This window comes from Equus caballus, chromosome 17 (genome assembly GCF_041296265.1).
Source record: "Equus caballus isolate H_3958 breed thoroughbred chromosome 17, TB-T2T, whole genome shotgun sequence".
Taxonomy (NCBI): Eukaryota; Metazoa; Chordata; class Mammalia; order Perissodactyla; family Equidae; genus Equus; species Equus caballus.
In genome coordinates, this window is record NC_091700.1 from 38,259,610 (window position 1) to 38,282,997 (window position 23,388).

Consider the following 23,388-nt stretch of genomic DNA (forward strand, 5'->3'; position numbering starts at 1 on the left):
AGTGGCGTGGTTCCCTGACCTGGAAACGAACCCCAGACTGCAGGGTGAGAGCGCTGAATCTTAACCACTAGATCACCGGGCTGGCTGCTTCCCATATACCCGAGATTAATTTAAGCACATTCTGAGTAACATGATAAAGTTATCTTTAGAAACATACACACACCAGTTTCAGAATGGCACCCCCTGGGGTCCCTGCTGCCAATTTGGTCCAGGAACACAAAGTCAGCATCTTGATGTCAGGCAGTGTCCTGGCCAACACCCACTACCCACTGCAGTTGGTGCTTTCTCAGAAGACAACACCTTGCTTTCAAAACTGTCTACTTTTTTGCTCAAAACAATGATGGATGGATGGATAGGTCTTCATTTGACTCACTACCTGAAAAATCAGCTTCTCATGTGATTTCCCCAAAGCAGAGTTAACTCACATAATTTTGTGTCACATACCAGGGCTCTTCCTTGCATAAAAAACAGTAAGATATCACCAAACTCTGGCCTGAAAGTTCTTCTAGGATATCTTGTGGTATCACCATTCCTAAGTGCATGGTAGTCATAAGTGACTTCATCAGCCAAATATGAAACTGGTTCGATACTGCCCCTGTAGGAGTCAAATTCTTATGCATTTACAACTTAATAAATTACCATTCAGGGTTGTATTAGCAAGTTTGCTTTGTTCCAGCCCTTTTATAGTTGAGACTCCCAGATTTCTGTTTCAGGTTGGAATTGGCAAATGAACTTTTCAAAGCATTTCATCCTCACAAGTCACATCTTGTCATCTTTCATATCCACATGAGACACCAAGCCCTATTTCACTCTTGTTTAAATTTTATTATCATTGTTATTAGGAATAAACCAATAGAAATAGGATTACAAAGGGAAAGGTTCAGGATGAATAACTTCTTCCTTATAAATTCAAACACAGGTGCACACACACATGCTGGTCTGTGTGAGTTACTTCCTCCCCACATTCTGTCCTCCTGCACAAACAGTTATACAAAACAGTCCGCACAACAATGTGAGCAGCTGGTACCACAACCTGAGCAAAGGACCCCAGTTGTGTCAAGTCTCAGGCTGACTCTTGGTCGAGATGACCAGCTTCTCCACGCTAAGAGTACTTGTGGTTTCATCCTCTTCATTTGACCCAAAATATCCCGGGAGGTCCAGCATCCTCTGCTCGGCTTCAGTGAGGCCGAATGGTGTATTGTCGTAGAAGGCGAACTCGGGGTGCACCGGGAAGCTCTGGCACTTGTCTTTCCGACATTGAGAAGGGCTCAGAGGACTGACCCTCTGGTAGCTATCTTTGGGGGCAGTGGGGGAGGGCTGCTTCCTTGAGACACTCCTGTGACTGGGGGACGGTCCCCGCCGAGCTCTGTGAGGCTCTGTTCTCTCGCCTCCTGCCACCAATCCCGCCTGACGATCCCCTAGGTCTGGCTTCCTGGTGGGCTGCCCCAAGGTGTAGGATTTAGGGAGGGGGCTTAGTGGACCAGCGGTTCCACCTGCCCCTTGGAAATGGTCCAGTTTCTCAGGAAGCGCGGCAGCACCCCGACTCTGAGGCCTGAACCTGTCTTCTGCCTGGTCCCAGGTCCGCGTCCTAGAACTGTAGGCGGGGTCCTGCCGTGGGGTCAGGGTGGACATGCTCCTCTCCCTGAAGGGCCGCGCCTGCTTGGTCTCGTGGAAACTGGCTGTCCTCCGGAAGTGGGAACTCCTGGGGTGGCTCCGCTCCGACAGCCCCCCTCTGCTGCCCACGTGCCTCATCTGGGATTTGCGGATCACGGTCTGGCTGGGGCTCACGGCACAAGTGGCCTGCGAGACCCCGACATCCAGCCTGGAGGGAGGCCTCTCCCCGGCGCTGACCGCGGGCTGGTCCAGAAACGGGGATTTGATCCTGAACTTGTTTGCGGCAGCTTCTTCCGGGTTCTCCAAGTCTAAGAGGGCGACGGCGGCGGCGGCGGCGTCGATGGCCGTGTCTGTCAGGGGGCTCTGAGACACGTGGTACACCTTGGTGGTTTCTGTCAGGCCTTTCTTTTTCATCTCCTTCAGCTGCTGCTGGGCAAGGCGGTAGCTGAACAGCGGTGGGATTATCTTCTGCGCGTTGGACTGGAAGCTGTCACTGCCGGAAGCGTCGTCCTCGGGAGTGGCCGGCACGCTGCGCCTGTAGGTCAGAGGGATGCCCATGTCCCCCGGGCCCCCCACAGGCCCGTCACCCCCATCCGAGAAGCTCCCGCGCTGCTGGCTCAGCTCGCAGATGTTCTCCTCATCTGAGTTCTTCCGGAAGCTGGGCGAGTGGAGGGAGTTGTGCCGAGCGGGGGTGCTGCACTTGGGGGGGCGGCCGAACTTCCTCCACAGCGTGATGAGGACGGTGGCCACGATGATGAACAAGCACAGCGAAATCCCAGTGACCGTCACGATGTTGTTGGACTTCACCGGGCCCTGCGGCTGAAGAGGAGACGGGCTGGATGGCCGGAAAGCTACAAAAAAGGCAAGAACAAATGTATTCTCTAGTAGTGTTTTCTCTGGTGGTTTTCAGGTCTCTGAGAGGCTTTTCTAAGGACAAAGATTTCTGGTCCTACATCTGCATCTCTGCTGGCAGCTTAAGCCAAACTAAGAAACAGAGACCCATGTAAGTGAGGTGACCAGATAAGCCACAATTAAGGTGATTCCTGGACTCGGGGGCTCCTGCTGACACTTGTCTCACATTTTTCACAAAGAAGTAGCATGAGGAAAGTTTCAAGGTAAAATCCAGGTTTTTGCTTACAATGATGTAAACATGGGATATCTGTAGTTAAATGTACCTTTGAGATGCACGTTGGAAAATTCCTACCAAGTATAAAACTTGAAATGCAAAATAATTTAGGTAGGTTGTACCTAAATTTGCACATCTCGAGAGAAATTGATAGGTGAAAGAAGATCTTCGGTAATACAACAGAATTCATTCCTCCCTTCTAATACCCAGGAACTGTCTTTCGTAAATGTTGAAGCCTCTGCTTTCTCATTCCTCTATTTTCAGCTGTCCACTTCCCTTCCTCCCTTCCATGTGGCCTTGAGTTTTCCTCTTCTTCTCTGCTCTCTCAAACTGGTTTGTCCCACAGTCATCAAAATGTTTCAGCAAGGCTCAGAGGCCAGCGGGGCCTCAGGCTGTACTGCCACCGAAACACCTGGGAACCTGAGACCACCTAATGCCACCAGGCCTCATCTCCCTTTCCTCCGTGGTCACTGTCCTCCATTCAAGCCCTTCCAGTCACCTGTCCTCTCTCTTCTTGCCTACTCTCTTATCACCACCAGCTCTCTGCGTCATCTGCTAGACCCACACTCTCCCACTCTCCCCTCTCCTTTCTACTGTACCCTGTGGTAACCAACCTCCTCAACATCCGGAATCTCTCCACCAAACACTCCCTTTGCCTCCTTGCCTTACCTGAAGACGGAATATCCTGCAGGACACAGCTTCCCCCTGCCCACCCTCTTGGGTGGAAGCTGTGACACATACTTTATAAGCAAACAGGGCCAGAAGTAGGGTGTATCCTGTCTCCTCATTCCTGACTGCCATTTTCAACCAACTCTTTCACCTCTGTATAAAACTTCTACTCTTTTGATGCCCGTGCCATCCACCCAAACTGCCCCCCGACTCCTCCTTCAACTCTGTTATCTGCCAACCTCGTGGCAGCCATCAGTCACTAGTACTTGAGTCCTACTTGAGTCCCAGTGCTTCAGTGTCCATCCAACATGTCATACCTTTCCGTTGTCTGCAGCTGCTCCTCTTCTGAAATCTTGAACTTCACAGCCCACTTTCTGGCTGTATCCTCCCCTCTCCTTCACTCATGATTACTACACTGGGTATTCAACCTCACTGCAACTTCAGATTCCCCAACCCTTGCATTTTCTCCCAATCTGCCAGCCACCTCCTGGCCTCACTTCTCTCCCTACACCCATGATCCATCACTTAAACCATTCTCCTGCCAAAACCTCAACTCTCTGGCCACTAATACTGAGCTATAGCCCTTTCCCTGCTCTGCAGCAAAAGTCCATCCCTAGATAAATCCAGGAATGTGGGTGTGGGAATCCCAGCAGATTCTCAGCTGCTGCACCCAGGCCCTGAGCTCTGGTGGAGAAAATAATGCACCCATGCAGGCCAGTGCCTCTACGCACTGACAGCGCCCAACCTCGGCTGCCCATAACTCCGTCCATGGCTCCCTAAGCAATTCTCTCTTCCATCTTCCATTCCAATAAAACTGCCTCAAAGTTTCACCACTTTCCTCACGCCCCCACCTAATCCCCTTCCTTGGCAGTCTGCTAGGTCACAAAAATAGACACCATCAGGCAAGTACATTCCCAACTTCTTCTGCCATCCTCTCCTCCCCCATAAACTTAGCAGCAGGCACATCTCTACTTACCTCTTTCTCTATGGAATTAGTGGGAGAAGTCTCTTCTTATAAAGCAAGTCCGCCCAGTACTCTCTAGGCCACCCTTCTCCAGGGGGATCGTCCCTTGGTACCAATTATCTCCAGCTTCTCCTTTGTGCAGCTCCACAGAAACATGCTCAAGCTCTTCTCACTTTGTAAAGACCTTTCTAGAACCCTCTCACTACTGCCATAGCTGTATCTTGCTCCTGGTATTCCTAGCCAAGCTTACAGAAAGAGGAGTCCACATTTGCTGACTTACTGCTTCCACATCGTCGCCTCTGGCTCCTGCAACCTGTCCCCAGGATTCCAATGAAACGGGTCCTGTCGAGGTCATTAATGATCTAATAGCCAAACGACAAATGCAAAGGCGCTCTGTCCTGATATTCCTTGACTGCTGCAGCACTGGTTACTGTCTTGACACTTCCTGTGAGTTTTTCTCTTCTTGGTTTCAATGATAACATTCACTTAACTAACTGGAGAGAAGAACATGAACTTTGGAGCCAGGGAGATCTAGATCTCATCCTGGCTGCAATAGCTCTGCTCTCTCCATCAGCATCCCAGACACCTTCACCTCCACATGCCCAAGACTCATCATCCTCCCCCCAGAACCCCCCAGTACGATATGTCCAATCTCAACGGCATGGCCCTGCTGTCCATGCAGTTGCCAGTACCAGAATCCTGGGTTTCATCCCTGATGCTTCCCTCTCCATCACTCACCACATCAGAGTCTTGGAATCCCTCTCTCCTCTGCATCCCCATTGCCAGTGCTTCATTTCTTACCTGGGTTAGTGAAGAACTCTTAACAGGCCTTGCTGCTGCCACCCCTACCCCTTCTGATTTATATTCCACACTACAGCCGAGAGATCTCTCTAGAATATAGGTCCAAACCTTCACAGCCCCTCAGAATCTGTCTCCTGCCTACCTGTCCAGCCTCGTTTTTACCACTCCCTCCTGACACACTATCCTCTAGCCACATGAAACCATTTTCCATCCTCTGGGTCTCTTAATGTGCCACTTTCTTCCATGCTTTCCTCCATTGCTCCCTTTGCTAAAATTTCCCTTCTCACCTATTTCACCTGGTGACACCTACTCAGCTTTCAAACTTCAGTTCAATTATCACCTCCTCCAAGAGCGGAGGTGTTCCCAGCATACGTTATCACCCCTGTAAGCATCCATAGCAAGCTGTGGATACCTTCATCATTGTAGGCTCTCTATTGTACTGTGTATTGTGCCTGTTTATATGTCTGCTGAGCTACTATATCATAAGCCCCTTCCAGACAGGGACATGTCTTATCCATATAGTCCCAACCCAGTCACAGTAACTTGCACATAGTTGATACTCAATAAATGTTAGATTAATTAATTGATTCATTATTAAAAAGGTAACCGCAAAATGATCAATATCCCACCAGACAGAACGTGGGTACAAGGGCTATTGGATCCTCCCACTCTTGTATTGAACAAGACGGACCAAATTAATACAGAACTACCCTCAGACTTTGGCACAAAAATATCCTTTCAAAGCCAAACAAAACTCTAAACTCTCAACCAAGTGAAAATAGTTGAATGATGACAGACTTGATTGCTGACTCATCACTTCTTCCATCTGCAGTGGCTGCTTAGGTCAGTGGGTAGCAGCATTGCTCCGGTACATTATGGAACCCCTTACTTAGCTGTCATCTCTGACTCTGGCTGGTTCCCTGCAAAACTATGGCTGGAGGAAAGCCCAAAAGCTGCGGACCTCGCCCATCTCTGCCTCATCTAGCCTTTCCCCCTTCACCAAAAGTGATGGAGATTTCCTGATGCTAAGCGGCCTGCAGACAGATCTTTAGATTTCCAAAGAGCGGAAAATAGGTTGAATAGGAAAAAGAGAACACTTGGAAGAAATGACCATTTTTACCAATGTAAGCATTTAACTGAGGACCACTTAGAGTAGAAGTAGGGTACCTGTAGCACTTACCCTTTTCACTAATTTAGAATGTACAAATTTCTAGTTCCCACCTGGAATTAAAGAGTTGAGATGCCAGAACATGAAATAATACCACATATCCTAAAAATGATTGCAAATTCCAGGCTGTCGGTGCTTCTAGAAAGCTAGACTGGATTGTATATTAAGGCAATTATTCAAGATAGGTAGCTTAGTAGATAGGTGTCATATCTAGGTCCCTGCTTTCTAGCTTTATGGTCTCGGGCAGGTCACTTACCCTCTCTGGGCCACCGAGTCCTCATCTGTATGTGGAGATCATGATGTACCTACTTCATATGTTCAAGGCACTTAGAAAAATGCCTGGCAGGCAGCAAGCTCTCAAGATTTGAGCCCAACATAATAATCCTTACCTTATAGAATTATTGTGAGCTGTAAGTGAGCTAATGTATTTAAAGTGCTGGCACATAGCAGATGGTCAATAAATGGTTGACACTGCTGTCACTTCCAAGGGTGCAGTAGAAGCCAGTGGCAATTAATTTTAAGTTCATCTTAGTATTATGGAACTCTACATGGAATATCTTAACCCGATTCTGTTCTCCCAGAATTGAGAGGAGCAGGCATATGTGGAGGAAGTTATACACAAGGAAGGAGCTGTGGAAAGTGAAGAGGACTTGAAAAGAGCAGACAGAGAAGAGAGCCTTAGACAACAGCATGAGACACAACTGGAGAAAGAACAATTCAGGGTGGGGCCCAGGGCTTATGAAAGAAGAGGGGCAGGGTGAGGGCTAGGAGAAGAGCCTGGGCCTGAGGCTGTAATAGGAAAACACGGAAGTGAGAATATCCTCAGGATGCTAGAATAAAGAGAACAAAGCCTACAGTATTGGCTGCAAAGACGAGATAGCAACAATGATTTTCTAAGGCCACAGGTCGGGACACTGGCCAAGATGTAGCCAGATGCCTGTGGTTTTGGCTAAAAGGTGCTCCTTAGCCAAAAGTTGTGTTGAGAGCCAAACACAGAAAAACACCTAACTTCTCCCTATCCCAAAGGGAAAAGGAACTAGGGATGGTTTTTTAACCTGGAACTGGACAGTGGAAGAAGGCAGGACTTGACAGAATGACTTTATCTGAGAGTTGGGACCAGAGCAAAGGCCAGCCAACTAAGTGGAGGGCTGATTGTATATCAGAAGGTGGGATGGTGTGTGGGACGAGCAAGGAGCCTTTATTACTATAACCTATGCCAAATGAATGGGATGCAGCTAACTAAGTCATGTGAGCATCACATCTATGGACCATTCACATCACTTATTGAGCATCTACCAGTGTGTACCTTCAAGATGCTTAGACGATTAAGGAAAAGTCAGTCTCCAGGTGAAGGAAAGAAGAAATCTCCCCACCTTCTCCTGGGTAGGGGTGGTATGGAACACATGTAGAGCCATTCAAGGGACAAGACAAGCTGTCTTGCCTCGTTCTGACAAATAACCATCTGTGTGGTCCCCTAGGGCTTCTCTGGGATGATAAGGAGAAGAAAACCTTTTGAATATTTTCCCACAGTTTTGGTGGGGAGAAGTAACAAAACAAAAAAACTCTTGGGAAGAAATGATCATCCCACCCATTTTTGTATTTTTAAAAATTATTTAATATATCTGAAGTTTTAAGTTAGATAGATTTCCGTGTCATTTCCTGATCTTCCACAGTGGTAAATGCCCTGTCATCCCACTGGCCAGTTACTCCCAGTCATAGACACACTAAGGAATACAGGGTTAGTACAGCCAACAGCAATAACAGAACGTTAATGAGTCCACCCCCGAACTCAGACTGGTGACTTTCAGGCAGCTTGGGTTCAAGAATCTCTCAGATGGAGGCTCTGAGGAGAGACTCCTGAAGGCAGAATACCTACCAGCACACTCCTCCAGGGAACACAGGGAGGTCTCCGAGGACATTCCGGGGCAGCCAGGTCTGGAGGGGAAGGAAGTCAGGCACACGCGGCGACGCTCTCTGACACCATCCCCACATGTGGCACTACACTGGCTCCACGGCTGCCACAGTCCCCAAGTTTCTGCAAGGACATTAGCCATGCTTTTAATGCTAGTTCATTTGAGAATCAGACTTTAACTGTACCCAAATGAAGCAGCCAACTCAAATCTCAGGTCTTGAAAAGTCAGTAAATAAAAACATTCCTAAAGATGTGAAAAAGCTGGAAAAGAGTGTTGCTCCTACCCTTAACACAAAGAAAGGCTATATAATCTACAAAACACTAACCTTCCTAGAACCCCACAGAGGTAAGATCACAGGGCCACCAACTAGCCTGGAATATAAGGAAAGACAGGATGCAAACACTGCTTACCTGGGGCAGACACCAGGCCTCATATAAGCTGGTGAGAAGTCATCTAAAAATGTAATGAACTGCTAGAGGCCTAGCATGGGCTAGCATGGGAATATAGGACCCCTGGGAGCCACATATGCAGGGGGAATTTGTACCCATTTGCAGGCTCTTCCCGGATCTCAGCAGATGCTCACAAGGACTGAGAGCAGAGAAAGCCTCCCTTGTGATGGAAGCCCAAGCAGGGAAGGAGCAGCGCTGTGGGAAAGACACAGACCTCACCCAGACCCTCCTCCACATCTGCTCTATCAACAAAAGCCTCGACCACTGGGGACAAGGCAGCAAACCTTGTAACTCTAAGAGCACTGGTTGAAACTCAGTGCCACTACGGAATGGAGAAGGAAGAAAATCCTTCACCCCAGGGAGGAGCAGACAATATCCTGGGCCCAGACTATGAGAGAGCTTCTACCACTGGGGAGGGGCAGGATCATCAGGAAGGCCCCATCACTGAGACTTTGGGGCACAGCACTTGCCTGAGACTAAGGCTGAACTGGAACAAGAGGATGCTCTCCCACACCCATTGCCCGACCCCCATGCTGCACCAGGCCAGCAATTACCACGTATCAAGTAACAACAGTCTACTGCTGAGGCAGGGGCAAGAGTGACAGGAAAACCTCTCTGATGTACAGGCTCAAGCCTAAAGCTGAGGGTGCAACAGAAGCATGGAGAAAAACCCTCTGGCAACCCAACTCCTACCCTAATCACAAAGTAACATTAGAAAATTTTGAACTCTGTCATGCACTGAAGGTAGCCATAGCAACAGCAAAAGCCCAAACAGCCCCAATTCCTTACCACATTGACCCAATCCCCACACTAAAGGCCTAGCAAAAACAGGGTATGCCCATTTCCAGGCATAAATACTATCTGTCGGTGTCTACAATTCTAAAAAAGATGTCCAGCTTTCAAACAAAAATTGTGAGATACACAAAGAAGCGAGAAAAAAACCATAAACCATCTAGAGACAAAGTAATCAAGAGAACCAGACTCAGATGTGACCCAGATATTGGAACTATCAAAGAGAGAAGTTAAAATAACTATAATTAATATGTTAAAGACTTTAGTGGAAAACATGAGCAAGATGCATGAACAGATGGAAAATTTCATCAAAGATTCATAAGCTTAAAAGAATCAAGTGGAATGAAATGAATAGCGTGCTAACAGAGATGAAGAATGCCTTCCAGAGGCTCACCAGGAGACTCGACACAGCTGAGGAAAGAAGCAGTGACTCTGAATACAGATCAATAGAAATCACGAAAACTGAAACACAAAAAGGAAGAAAAAGAGTGAACAAAACAGAATAGAATACACAAGAGGTCTGGGACAATATCAGATAGTCTCTTATACAAGTAACTGTCAAATAGCAGGAATGTATTATGTGTTTATAGGGCATATAAAGTAAAATGTATGACAACAATCACACAGAGAATGGGAGGAATGAATTGGGAGTGTACTGTCACAAGACCCTTACACTACATGTGAAGCAATATAACATTATTTGAAGGCAGACTGAAAGCAATTAAAGATGAATATTGCAAATTCTAGGACAACCACTAAAAAACATTTTAAGGTAGAAACAATAAACCAACAGTCTAAAGTAAACCATAAAAAATATTCAATTAATACAAAAGAAGCCAGAAAAAAGGGGGAAAAGAAACAAAGAACAGATGGAACAAATATAAAACTACCAATATGGTAGATCTTGGGGCTGGCCCCGTGGCCGAGTGGTTAAATTGGCACGCTCCACTGCGGCAGCCCAGGGTTTCGCTGGTTCGGATCCTGGGCATGGACATGGCACTGCTCATCAAGCCATGCTAAAGCGGGGTCCCACATGCCACAACTAGAAGGACCCACAACTAAAATATGCACCTATGTACCGGAGGGCTTTGGAGAGAAAAAGGAAAAATAAAATCTTAAAAAGAAAAAAAGCTGGTAGATCTTAATCCAACCATACAATGATTACAGTAAATATAAATAATCTAAAGACACCAATTAAAAGACAGATTGTGAGACTGGATAAAAAAGCATGACCCAACTACATGCTGTTTAAAGAAAATACCTTAAATACAAATACATAAATAGGTTAAAAGTAAAAGGATGGAAGAAGTTATACCTTGTGAACATCAATCAAAAGAAAACTGGAGTGGTTATATTAACGTCAGACAAAGTAGATGCCAGAACAAGGAATACTACCAGGGATAAAGAGGGACAATACATAGAGATAAAAGGGTCAATTCAGCGAGGAGACTTAACAACCCTCACAAGACCAGAGCTTCAAAATACATAAAAAACACTCCCCAAACAGTCATTATTGCTTGATAAATGCAAACTTCTCTTCCAAGCATAGGTGCAACCACTCCCAGATAGAATAACTGAGTAGTCCCCTCTTAAAAAATAATCCTAATTGCCTACTCTATCAGCACCCATCCAGCCCCAAGACCCATCAGGTCACGCCAACACTAGGCACCAAAACAACCTCTGCATAAAAGCCCTTCTTCATCCTTTATGGAAAAAAAACTCATACCACAGTCAAAGGTATATAAAGCACTATGAAAACATGAGGAGAACGTGGAGGGCAGAGACATTCTCAGGTGAGCCAAGTGGTGCAATCTTTGGAGTGAGTGACTCATGGAATATGAGTTCTTCACAGCAATTAAAAGTTTCTGGGATCTTCACAAGAGTGGGAGCATTACAAACCAGTATCCTGGACTCCCATCAACTGAGGTGTGGTAATTATGTTCCATCCAGAGGTCCAACTGAACACAATATCGGTTCTGTGCCTCCCAGATCCCACTGCAGCTTCTCAAAGGGTAGAACAATGAGCCAGCTTTGTCCTCAAGCTTCAGAGCTGTCCAGACACTAAGCCCCCAGTGCTCGCAAAGCTTTGGGACTCTCATATTAAAGTCTCTCTAAGTTAAAGTATTATGATTTATTTTTCAAATATCTACTAGGAATTCCACTACTGTGAAATCTAAATTGAAAATTAAGTCAATGTATAGTTTATCCTTCCCTTGTGCTCATATTTAAGACCACAAAAGGGAGAATTACAAAAGCTGAGAATCTTTCTGTTATTCTTTCTTAACTCTGCCTTTACTTTACATAAATGTAATTTATTTAAATACTGAAAGTCATTTGTCAAACGGAAAACAAAAATTTCATTAGTAGGTGCCAGAAAAAAATGAAAGTTTTAATAAAAGCTTGAATCTTAATGTCAAAAATCTCATTTTGAAATGTTGTGTCCTTTGCCCTTGAAAGTGAAATCACAGCTTATATGATAATCAACAGTGAAAATAAGCAAACATTTAAGCTACGTTTTGTCTTTTTATTCCAGATCAAATTAATCAAATAAGAAACACAGGAAAACATTAAAATAAAGCAATGGAAAAATTTAATCAGGCAAATAAAAAAATGCCTTAAGTAACTCTATCTGTTCCCTGAAGATTTCTACTAATAACTTTGAGGGAAATACTTGGCAAAATGGGAAGTAATTAAATAACTGTAGTTCATGTTTTAGAAATGAAGAGCAAGATGACCAATATTCCAAATAGTCTTAACTTTATGAATGGAAGGCTGTCTGTTTCGTCCTGTTTAGATGTCCACACATGCGTTCACACTCCATAACAAACCTGTTTGCCAGGATAAATACCTTTCAGGCCACTCGAGAGGATATTAATTCTGAATGAGCAAAATTTTTCTGGAATAGGAGAAGGGAGATTGTTTCCACCCCAAGACTATCTGAAGGAATGCAGCCTATGAAATATTCACATCTGCAAGACATTTCGCTCAAAAGACTAAGGTAACTAAACAAAACATGCTTATAAGAAGATTCTACTGACATGAGTGAGTAGCTACAAGCAGCAGTAGGAGCAAAGTCTCCTGGATAAGCAGCTCAGATTTTCTGGTCACAGAACAAGGCTCACCTATATTGGCCAGTGGACTCCAAAGTGAGTTATATGTCGCTCAAGGGGGTGGGCAGCACAAGATGAACCCGTGAGACAAGGAGGAAAATATTAGAACTTTTTTTAATCTAAAAGCTTTATATTGTTTAATACATGGGTGGACAGCTGATTATATGGGAGGCACCATAGAATAGTGGTAAAAGCAAACTGTCGAGCCAGTCTAACCACCAGTGGTGGTTTAGCCACTTAACCACCATTGACCTTGTGCAAGTTACTTAACCTTTCGGTGCCTCCATTTCTGCACCTATAAAATTGACAGCCCTAACTCATAGGGCTGCTATGAAGATTAAATGGGTTAATATTCATAAAGCACTGAGACCAGTGCCTCATGCAAAGTAATCACTATATAAATGTTAGCTTTATCATGTCACATGGTCACATACAGCACGTCAGCTGTCCTAAAGGGATCCCAGAGGAAGAGGGGGAGCTGCACTGAATGAAAGGGTTTTACTGGTTCATTCACTTTCATGGAAGTGACGAGTATTACAGCATCCAAGGGTCTGCTTACAGGGATTTTTAAATGATATTTTCTAGTTTTAGGTAAACTAACTCACAAAGTAGACAAGTGGCTTAAACCGATTTCAGCAAAGGATTAAAGATAAAACCATTATCGCAAACAGCTACAAATAAGAACAAAATGACAGGGGTGACAGCACTCCTATTCTTGGTAAAAAGCTCCTGTTTAGTCATTATGAAGGAAAAACAAGATCATCTATTCGGAGAAACAAAAAGACGGCCAAAAATGTTAAAATATCAAGAAAACTATGTATTAAATATGTACAATTTTTGTCAAAAAATAAGTAAAAAAATAAAAATATGTGAATATGAATTTATACCCTCTATCAATAATAATTCTCAACTCAAATATATATATTTTTGGCCTTGAGATACAGGGTCCATACTCCCTATCTGAAACTCTTGGGGCAGATGTGTTCAGAATTTAGAATTTCTCAATTTCGATTTTTTCAAGTTATTACAGTGCCTGTGCTGTATATTACTAACACTCCCCTAGCGGGATCTCAGGCAGCATCCCATAACCAAACGCATTAACATTTCTGCAGAGAAAAATATAAACATTCACACTAAATAGGATAAATGAAAATCATAAATAATCATTTTTGGCAACATCTATTATATATTTGCTGTAAATCGTTATTTACACACTATCTTCAGGCCCCAAGGGGACAAAAATCCATAGGACTTAGTGATTTATTATTCATAGGAGCTGAAGGAGAAGAGGAAGACGCCTGGGTTTCTGGTTTGAACAATGAGATGGGAGGTGGAGTCCAGCACTGAGGAGCAAGATTGGGGGTAAGATGATGAATCCAATTCCAGGTACATTGCTTTTGAGGTGCCTGGGAGCCATCTGAGGGGTGACAGCTATTCAGCAGCTCTTGGATGCAGGGGAGAGGCGCCAATCTGGAGTCGTTGGCCAGGACAGTAATCACTTAGGAAGTGTGTGAGGAGTAAAACAATGCAGAAGTCCAACACTGAAGGGATGAGAGGAGGTGGTGGAACTGGCAGGCAAAGGAGACAGCCACGGAGGTAGGAGGTAAACAAGGTGAGTATGAGGTCACGGAATCAAGGTCAATGAAGATACGGAGGACTGAAAAGCACCCCCAGATTTGGAGACCTGGAAGTCGTCTGCTGGCTGCTTTAGTGACACCATTTTCAAGGGAGGGGTGTGGGTTTCGAGTGGGTTGAAAAGTGAATGTGAAGTGAAGAAATGAACCCCAAAGTGTAGGCAACCTTTTCAAGAACCTGGACTATAAAAGGAAGAGAGAAAGAGGGTCTTAATTGTTGGAGAACCAGGGGTTGAGGGGCTGGGTCTGTTTTGTTTTTAGATAAGAAAATTAAGTACATCTCAAAGTTGATGGGAATGAGCCAGTAAAGAGGGACAGTTAAAGACAGGAGAGAGAGAGGATAACGATTAACACAAGTTTCCTGAAATGAGCGGAGAGGCTGGGATCCACAGTGGAGGGGAGGGTTGACCTTGTACCGGAGGAATGACACCTCTCCTCCGGTGACAGCAAAGAAGGGGGAGAGGATGGGACGATGCCTGTAGGCCGACAGAGATTTCAGTGGGAGGGCGAGGGAGCTCACACCTGGTGGCTTCCAGCTACTCTGTGTGGTCAGAGGCAAAGTCAGCTCTGAGAGTTAGCCAGGGAGTAGGTGAGGTCCAAAGAGAAAGCAGGAGGTCTAAACGAGCTGTGGTGGGGAACAGGAGCAGAGCCGACCAGGGCGCCTTACTGGGTGGCACGGTGAACCCAGCGGAGAGGAGAGGCATGACCCACCCACACTGGCCCCAGTGTGCTTGGGTGTGACCTTCTCGTCCAGCTTGGGTACAGTGGGCGGCTGGCAGATTGCTGCATCCATGCAGAGCTGGGGTGTGGCCTGGCAGGTGCAACGGAAGAACAACAGGGCAGAGGAGTTTACGGTATTAGTAGGAAAGTGATTAAAGGGATGGGCCACAGAATCTAGGCCAGATAGAGAGGTAAGTGCAAGCAGGGAAGTGGCCAGTGGGCGGGGACAGAGTCAAAGGAAGGGGACGTCTTCTAAAAAGAGAATGTGGGTGAATTTGGAGCAAAATACACTTGGAGTTACAAAGATGGCCCAGGTTTGGGCCATGAGGGGGCACAGGCTCAGTAGGGATGAAAGTAAGAGCATATGTAAGTGACCCAGGTAATCTCTGCCAGATTAGCCTCTTGCCAAGACCAGGCCTGCACCCAGCAAAAGGGAAAGAAAGGCAGAGGAACATGCGGGGTGGAGGGGATAGTGATAACCCCCTTTCCTGTGATTAGCTAGGGCATTACCCAAAGAATCCAGAATTTGAAGAAGTTTAAAAATCTTGCCCTGTAATCTCACTAAACAGACTTCCTTCCTCTAAGGAAGGAGATGTACTCAGCTGAAGGAAGACAGAAGTTACTAAACACGATTTGGGATTTAGCTTTGAATTCTGATCGTACCTGCCATGGATTTGCCATGTGACATAATAATATAATTTTTAAAATATAACGTAATAATAGCTAATGTTTATTGGTGCTTCCTATATGCCAGGCACTATGCTAAGAACTGTATCCATTTCCTTCATTCAATTCTCACAACTCTCAGAGGTAGATACTCTTACTATGTCCACTTTACTGATGGGGAAACCGAGACCTAGAGAGGTTACATGAGTGGCCAGCCAGGTCTGTTTATCGGGACTCTTGACTTTTTATATAAGGATGATAATGCCGTTTGGGACATTATGAGGAGTAAACCATAAAAATTATGATATAGTTCATAGAAAATTAAGTTCACTTAAATTCAAAATCATAATTTTGATTGCATGAAGGCATCAATTTGATTTAAAAAATTTTTTTTAAATCTCAATACCAACCTATATTTCTCTGAATTAGCATGCACTCCTTCTCCTTTGTGGAAAAATGGCTTCTGCTGGAAACACCAAAGTCAAAACAGTACTTATTCCTCCCCATGTCAAACAAAGTGCAGTTGAATACTGTTCTCTCCCAAGTTCAGGCTGTTTTCAGCCAGTCGAATGGTCGCTTCCCCAGGGCGTCTGGGGGCTTCCTTGAAGATGGCGACCACTCCTTGGACAAAGATGCATGGTGGGGGCAGCACCATCACCTCCACCCCAGACTCACATGTGAGTTCCGGCACCATCACTAGTTTGTATCCAAATTTCTGGGCCAGGTCAATGGGTCCTGTGGAGGTAATGACCGAGTCTCGGCCAAGCAGCTTCAGCACCACAGTGACATAGGCTTCAGGCCCCACAGGTGCACAGCCAAACTCAACCCATTGGCCTTGAGAGAGTTCTGTCCTCTTGCTAGTTCTTATCTCCAGTGGCTGTCCCTGACTCTTTCTTGCCTCGGGAAGACTGTTGGTGAAGATGACATCCACCAAGATGTTGGGCTTGTCCACAGGGAACGGGCACAGTGGCTGATTGGTAAAAAGGCCCACCTGGAAGGTACCTTCTGCTGCCTTGGATGTCCTATTTAAGTCAACGTGAAAGACAGGCCATTCCACCTTGGGAAAGGCACTTTTCTCCCACGAGGGGACGGGAGTGCTGTTGTCTGCTGCTTCCGGAGTCATCGTGAACCAGTAGTTGCCAGCCTCTTTGAAGTAGAAGCACTCAAACTCGAGCGTCCCCTGGGACTGGTTGGTCAGAAGGTACTTGGTGGTAACAGTCTGGTTGGTGTCAGCCTCCAACGACAGGACAGATACATTCCTCAGCATCCCATTAGCACCATCGAAATAATGGAAATCCACAGACACCGTGTGGTTGCTTAGCGCTACATGGCCTGGCTCTCCCAAGAGGAGGTATTCAGCTTCTCCAAGAACTGAAATGAAATGGTCAGAAAGGGCTTTAAAAAGGTGTTTTGAGCAGGACTATTGGTGCCATTGAAGAAAACAGCATTTTAGACACAAGAGAAGTCTGAACTGAGCCAAGGATGATGTAAAATGATGCCGAGTGCTTATCCTGGGAGCTGGGCACTGTGCTGCTCCCATTCTAAAGGGGCTTGTTCCTACATTTCATCTTTCATGGTTATGTTTAAAGTAACTAATCAGCGATAAATACTCTGAACTCACAACACTGAATAATGTAATATATTTGCAATGAAAATCTACAGTGCAAGAGTAACGACTCTCAACATAAAAATCCAACACCTCACTTTTCTCACTGTAATCAAATTCTGGTGTTTAAGTATTTGGGGAAAATGGATTTACAGTGAAGTGAAAGAAAGCTTGGTTTAAATGATATAATATAAACTGCTCTAGACTATTTAAAATGTAAGATCCCAAATATACTTCAAAGTTATTATTTTCTGATATTCAAGACAAGTACTTGGGCATTTTCACCAGTAAAGGAACCAGTGCCCTTGGTTTGTATGAGGCAGAAGTGTTTAAAGGAATAAGAAATGTTGACACTATTCTCCAAGGATCATCCAAGGGGTAGAGTGACCATTTATGAAGTAGCCTGGCTTGCCCTTGGCAATTTTAAGGACATTACAGTAAGTCCTATTGGCCTAGAGAGAAGAGATGACTACTAGCCCACAAGTATCACTCAGTTAGGATCAATCATACCATCTTAAAAAAGACCTATCTGAGCAGCTGAAGTAGAGGGTGGAAAAAACAGACACACAAGAATCCTTGTTTCTATTTTGAATCTTATCCAAATACATATCAAAGGAGACAGAATTTGGCAAAGTAATAATCAGCTGGCCCATGGCTGCGGTAAGAAATAATTCTAGACTTAAGGGGCTGCAGCATCCTTTTGGTTGAAAAACAACATATGTATGAATTTATTAGTCTTAATATGTATACATAATATAATACAATATATTAATAATAATAACATACACATCCTATATGTCCAAAAGACTCAATGTGTTGTTTGGGTTGGTAGTCTTTAAATATACCTTACATGTATTCAATCAATGATTGTTAGAATCAGCACATGAATATATGGGCACATAAAGGTTTGGGTTTGTTTTTTTTTAATTAGTTCAGCATTTTACCCATTTCTTATTTAAGATGAGGTGAAATAAAATACATAAAACTTGGACAGACCTGAATGCTTGATCACCACTTGCTTGGAAACCGTAATATGATAAAGCTCTTTTTTTTCACTTAGTACAGAGGTTGAGGGATACTCCCCTTTGGGTGGAGATGACTCACTAAGACTGAGAACACAGGTCAGATTAATTTGAATCTGATGGGGCAGGATGGTTCTGAGATGCATTTTAAGATCAAGAGGCATACACCCCTTAGCTAACTAATGAAAGCCTACTGTCAAGGACAGAGATTGGCAATGAGGCAGATCAGATTCTGATTTGATGGGCAGCCAGCTAAAGAAAGAGACACACGTGCTCACTTGGAAATGGAGAAAAAAGATACAGTTGATGGGTACCAGCAGTGGCAAAGAGAGAACTTGCTACTTTACTCTAAAACCTTTGTTTTTACAAAGAAGAATACATTCTCATTTGGAAAACTACAGTTTGGTTGTATCATATCCTGACTACTACAGTACAGTCACGACTCGCTTAACAGTGGGGATATGTTCTGAGAAATGTGTTAGGCGATTTCATCATTGTGTGAACATCATAGAGTGTACTTACACAAACCTAGATGGCATGGCTTCCCACACACTAGGCTATATAGTACTAACCTTACAGGAACGCTGTCGTATATGTGGTCCATTGTTGACTGAAACCTCGTTATGGAGTGCATGATTGTATAGTGTTCTCTATTCTCTCATTTCTTCTCTCTCCATTCCTTTATTGTATTTAAAGTAACTCATGTCTCAATATAAGCACTTTTTTTTAAAAAAAACTAACTGGTAGCGACATATTTAATCAACATCAAGTGATATTGATAGAGAAGAAGGGAAAAAATCCAGCTCTATGAAAATATCTCCTTTTCCCTCAGTAGCTTGTGCACTCAACTTCTATGTTCTGCTCTATTTTACACTCACTCAACTTTTATTTTTACATTCCAGTGAGATATTTTGATCTCAACAATGACAAACATCCTAGCAGATTTTATTTAAATAGAAGACTTTGATGTCTTTATTTACCATTTCGAAACCAGGGATACTTTTATAATTTTTTGTACGAGGCTGTTACACATAGAACAATCTGTTTTTAAGTAGGGATCAACGATTCTAAAAGAAATGAATCCCAGATTGGTTTTCAGTAAATCAAGCATCTTCTTGTTTAACTAAACTTCTTAAGAAGAAAAGACTAGGGAAGGAGATTCCCCGGACACAATGAACAATATACACTCTGGTCTAATGAAGTGGATATGCCACTGATGTGACACGAGCCAGGATGCTCTGTCTCTTGAATCATAATTTCTTCATCAATTTGAAAACAATTTCCACTCTCATACCATCAACTGCTTAGACGAACTGCTATGAACTATTTGGAAATCATCAAAAGAAGAGAGTATTACATTGTTGAATCTATCGGTTCAGTAGTTGCAGACAACTGAGAAATGAGCTCTATTTTTTGAGGCAAAAATGCAGTCCCTTAAGAGAACCCAGGGTTGCAAGGGTCACAGTCTAAAAGGTACCACACTGGAGACCCTGCCTTGCCTCCTCCACACAGGGTCGACATCAATGCATTTCTAAACCTCACGCTGATGTTTCTTTGTTGACACCTATAGCATTAAGTATGCTCACAATACTCACCGCAGTCGCAGAGCACCACCAACAAGAGATTTGAAAAGTCTTTCAACATTTGTTTCATTCTGATCAGCAAAATCCCAGGTCTTTGGTCTCCTCATGTCCTTTCTCGCATCCAAATTGTGAATTTTTTTTTCAAAAACACCTGAAACCAGAACCTCAAAAAACGCATGGCTCTGTTCAATGTGATTCATAAAATAGTAATCATGAAATGACAAAACCATTCTAAGAAGTCAAATTTCCTAGTTGATACTGAAAACAAAATAAGGAGGACACTAATTTTTCCCGGGGAAATGATCTGTAATTCTGCATGTCCCTTTTGTTCCGTGATAGCTCACCTGTTAAGAACATTCAGGTATGCCCAACACCAAGATTGTCTTTGCGAAACAGAAAGTCTTTCTCTTTATAGCACATCCTTACATGGAGAGTTTGCTATTATTTGCTTAATTTCATCAAAGCCAATAGCCAATCTAAATGATACATCTGCTAGTCATTTCACAATGATTAATATACTAAATTTTTGCCAAAGTTTCATTGCACTGTGTAGACCTGCCTTGCTTCCACAAATGGGCTTACCAACACTGTCTCTCTTACACAATTGGTGTGTTAGTAGGATTGCTTCATTTCTTAATGCCTAGGAGCTCCATCAAAACTATCAGACCTTTAGAAAAGATACCCAGGGTATTACAATTAAATGAGAACTCCCTGTGACCCTGAGTCCCTTGTTTAGGGCACTGTAAAGAGAAAACACAAATAACAATTATCATCTTCTGTCAGTCTTCCAATACTTGCCGCTGCTGGTATCCGTCAGGAGACAGACGATTTCATGCGGCAATCTTCCCAAAGCACCTAGGAGGGCAGGAAAGACCCTGATGGCCTGTGGTTCACAATGACTTGTGGAAGGAGGCACTTTGATATAAACAGACTATTAGGTGATAGAATAAGATGTAGGGCATTTAAGTGCCACTTTTGTCATACCAAAGTCTAGTAAACTATGGGCTACTAAACATAACCAAATGTATATTTTCTTAATGTTTACATTCCCATTATGCACAGCTAATATATTTTTACTAAGCATATTATATTCCAATATATGTATGTTACATCCCTTTAGATAAGACAGAAATTAATGGAATGTAAAGAATTGATGGAAATAATAAAAAATTCAATGGAAAGAGAACTGGTGTGTCTCCACGAGCTTTTTTTTTCCTTTTGAGGAAGATTAGCCCTGAGCTAACATCAGCTGCCACCATCTTCCTCTATTTTATATGTGGGACGCCTGCCACAGCATGGCTTAGCAAGTGCTGCGTAGGTCCACACCTGGGCTCTGGGCCCTCGAACCCCAGGCCGCTGAAGCAGAATGTGGGAATTTAACCGTTGCACCACAGGGCTGGCCCAGGAGGTTCCTTTCAGTAGAAATTAGCTGAACAGAGGAAATACTGGACTTCCTCAAAGGGAAGCAGAGATTTGAAGTGTAATTATGCAGATGATTAGAGCTCCCTCCCCTCCCAAACAAAAAAAGGGAAATTCAGTTTTGCTGGAATTAAGCATAGATTGGACCTAATCTTTTCCTTGAGCGGGGATGGGAAACTTGGCCAAAGACAGCAGGTGAGCATCATTGGATCTCCTGGGCAAGTGTGGGTGCTGAGGGCACTTTAAACACTTCCTTTAAGTCACTGATCCTCAGTAACCAAAGAAAGGAGGAGCAAGGCTGGCCCTGTGGCTGAGTGGTTAAGTTTTCGAGCTCTGCTTCAGCGGCCCAGGGTTTCTCTGGTTCGGATCCTGGGCGAGGACATGGCACCACTCGTCAGGCCATGCTGAGGCGGCGTCCCACATGCCACAACTAGAAGGACCCACAACTAAATATACAACCATGTACTGGGGAGACTTGGGGAGAAAAAGCAGAAAAAAAAAAGATAAAAAAAAAAAAAGAAAGGAGGAGCAAGTGATCTGTAGCTCCCAAAAGTTGAACTTGCTTCTCCCAAATTGCTTGCTTCCCCGTGACAATCATTTCTTAAAGAAGCTCCTAATCACAACTGATTTTGCAATTATAACACATTTTCCTTCTTTGAAAATGACCAGTAAAACACAGAATTGTGTGATAATCTACATTTAGAGCTGAATGGAAATGGAATTACAAAATACACCAGCCTACCTGAAAATCATAATAAGGATGTTTTTAAAAATGTTCTCACTTTTGAAAATAAATGCTCAATTTTTACCAGCTCAACCATTAATTTGAAGATATCAACAGAACACCCCAGAATGGAATGGAAGGCTGGATAAAAAGCACTACACTTTTTAAAGAAGATAGCATGCTTCTTTAATTTTCCTTTTTTTACACCTTGCTTGCTTTTCTTCCAACGTGTTCCCAATACACTACTGGCTACTTATGTTTGGCTTGAGAATCATTTTGAGAAAAGAAGAACTTAGGTGTATTTCATACACATTTTAAGATACTTCTATATAGCATTCACATACAAAAACGTTTACAGACAAATTTTAAATGTATCTGTTGTGAATATTCTCAATGGCTAACAGCATCATGCCAAGCTCAGATCCCATGTTTTTGCTGAAACCAGCTAAGAGAAACCCCTACAGGGTCTTCATAGCTGCCGAAAAAGAAAATAAATTACGCTAAAGTCCATGGGACCAATGACTTACCAAATAAAAGGGAAAATAAAAATAAGCAAAGTGATTTTTGACCCTTCTGACAACCACGCACACGCTCGTGTGTGTATATATCTAATAATAATATTTATTAGGAGGAAATCCCTAATTCCAAAGCAGCTCCTGTAAACAGGCTTTATTTATATATTCGATCGGCTCTACCCTGGTCCCCCGGGCTGGACGCAGCTTCCCTAGAAGCTGGGCGCTCCCCACCTCCACTCAGCTTTCCAAAGGCCCGCAAGTCAAGTTCATACTTGGAAATCCAGCCCTGCCCGCGTCGCCAGCACAAAGCCCTCTTAAAATGAGGACTGTTCTGAAATGCTTGTATCTCAGAGAGGATTTCTTTTTAGAAAGACCCAAACTTGTTCTAAAACGCTTAGCATCCCAACTGGGACTCAACACCCCGCTACCGTCAGCCTCAGCCCCTCGGCCACACCTGCGCCAGGGGAGAGCCGCGCTCGCGTTAAAGCCGGGACTCCAAGATGCGGAGAGGCACACTTTTCCAAGCGCGTTCCTCGGCGGCAGAGGCTGAGCACTAAGAAGCGAAGGCAGGGGACCGGGAGCGTCCAGGGAACGGGAGTGTCCACCTGTGCTTTCAGGCTGCGGGGAGGGAAGGGGCGGCCGGATCCGGGCGCACTGCCGGGCCCCGGCGGAGCCACCGGGAGCCCTCGCGGCTCAGCAGCGCCCGCCGGATCGCGGAAGGCTCTTCTTACCTCTCGGGACTGGTGGGCGCAGCAGCCCGGGCCGGGGCGAGCGAGGCGACGAGAAGGGTGGCAGGAAGGAGGCCTCAGGGGCCGCGAGGCAGGGCGTCGAGCATCCCGCGTCCGAGGACTGCGCGCCCTGGACAGCAGCGCCGGGTTCCCGCAGCCCCGCCC

General features: G+C 44.4%; 1 pseudogene; it reads right to left on the reverse strand.

Annotated features, from left to right (window-relative positions):
- Nucleotides 1-804: 804 nt before the first annotated feature.
- Nucleotides 805-23,388, reverse strand: LOC138918511 (thrombospondin type-1 domain-containing protein 1-like; annotated as a pseudogene).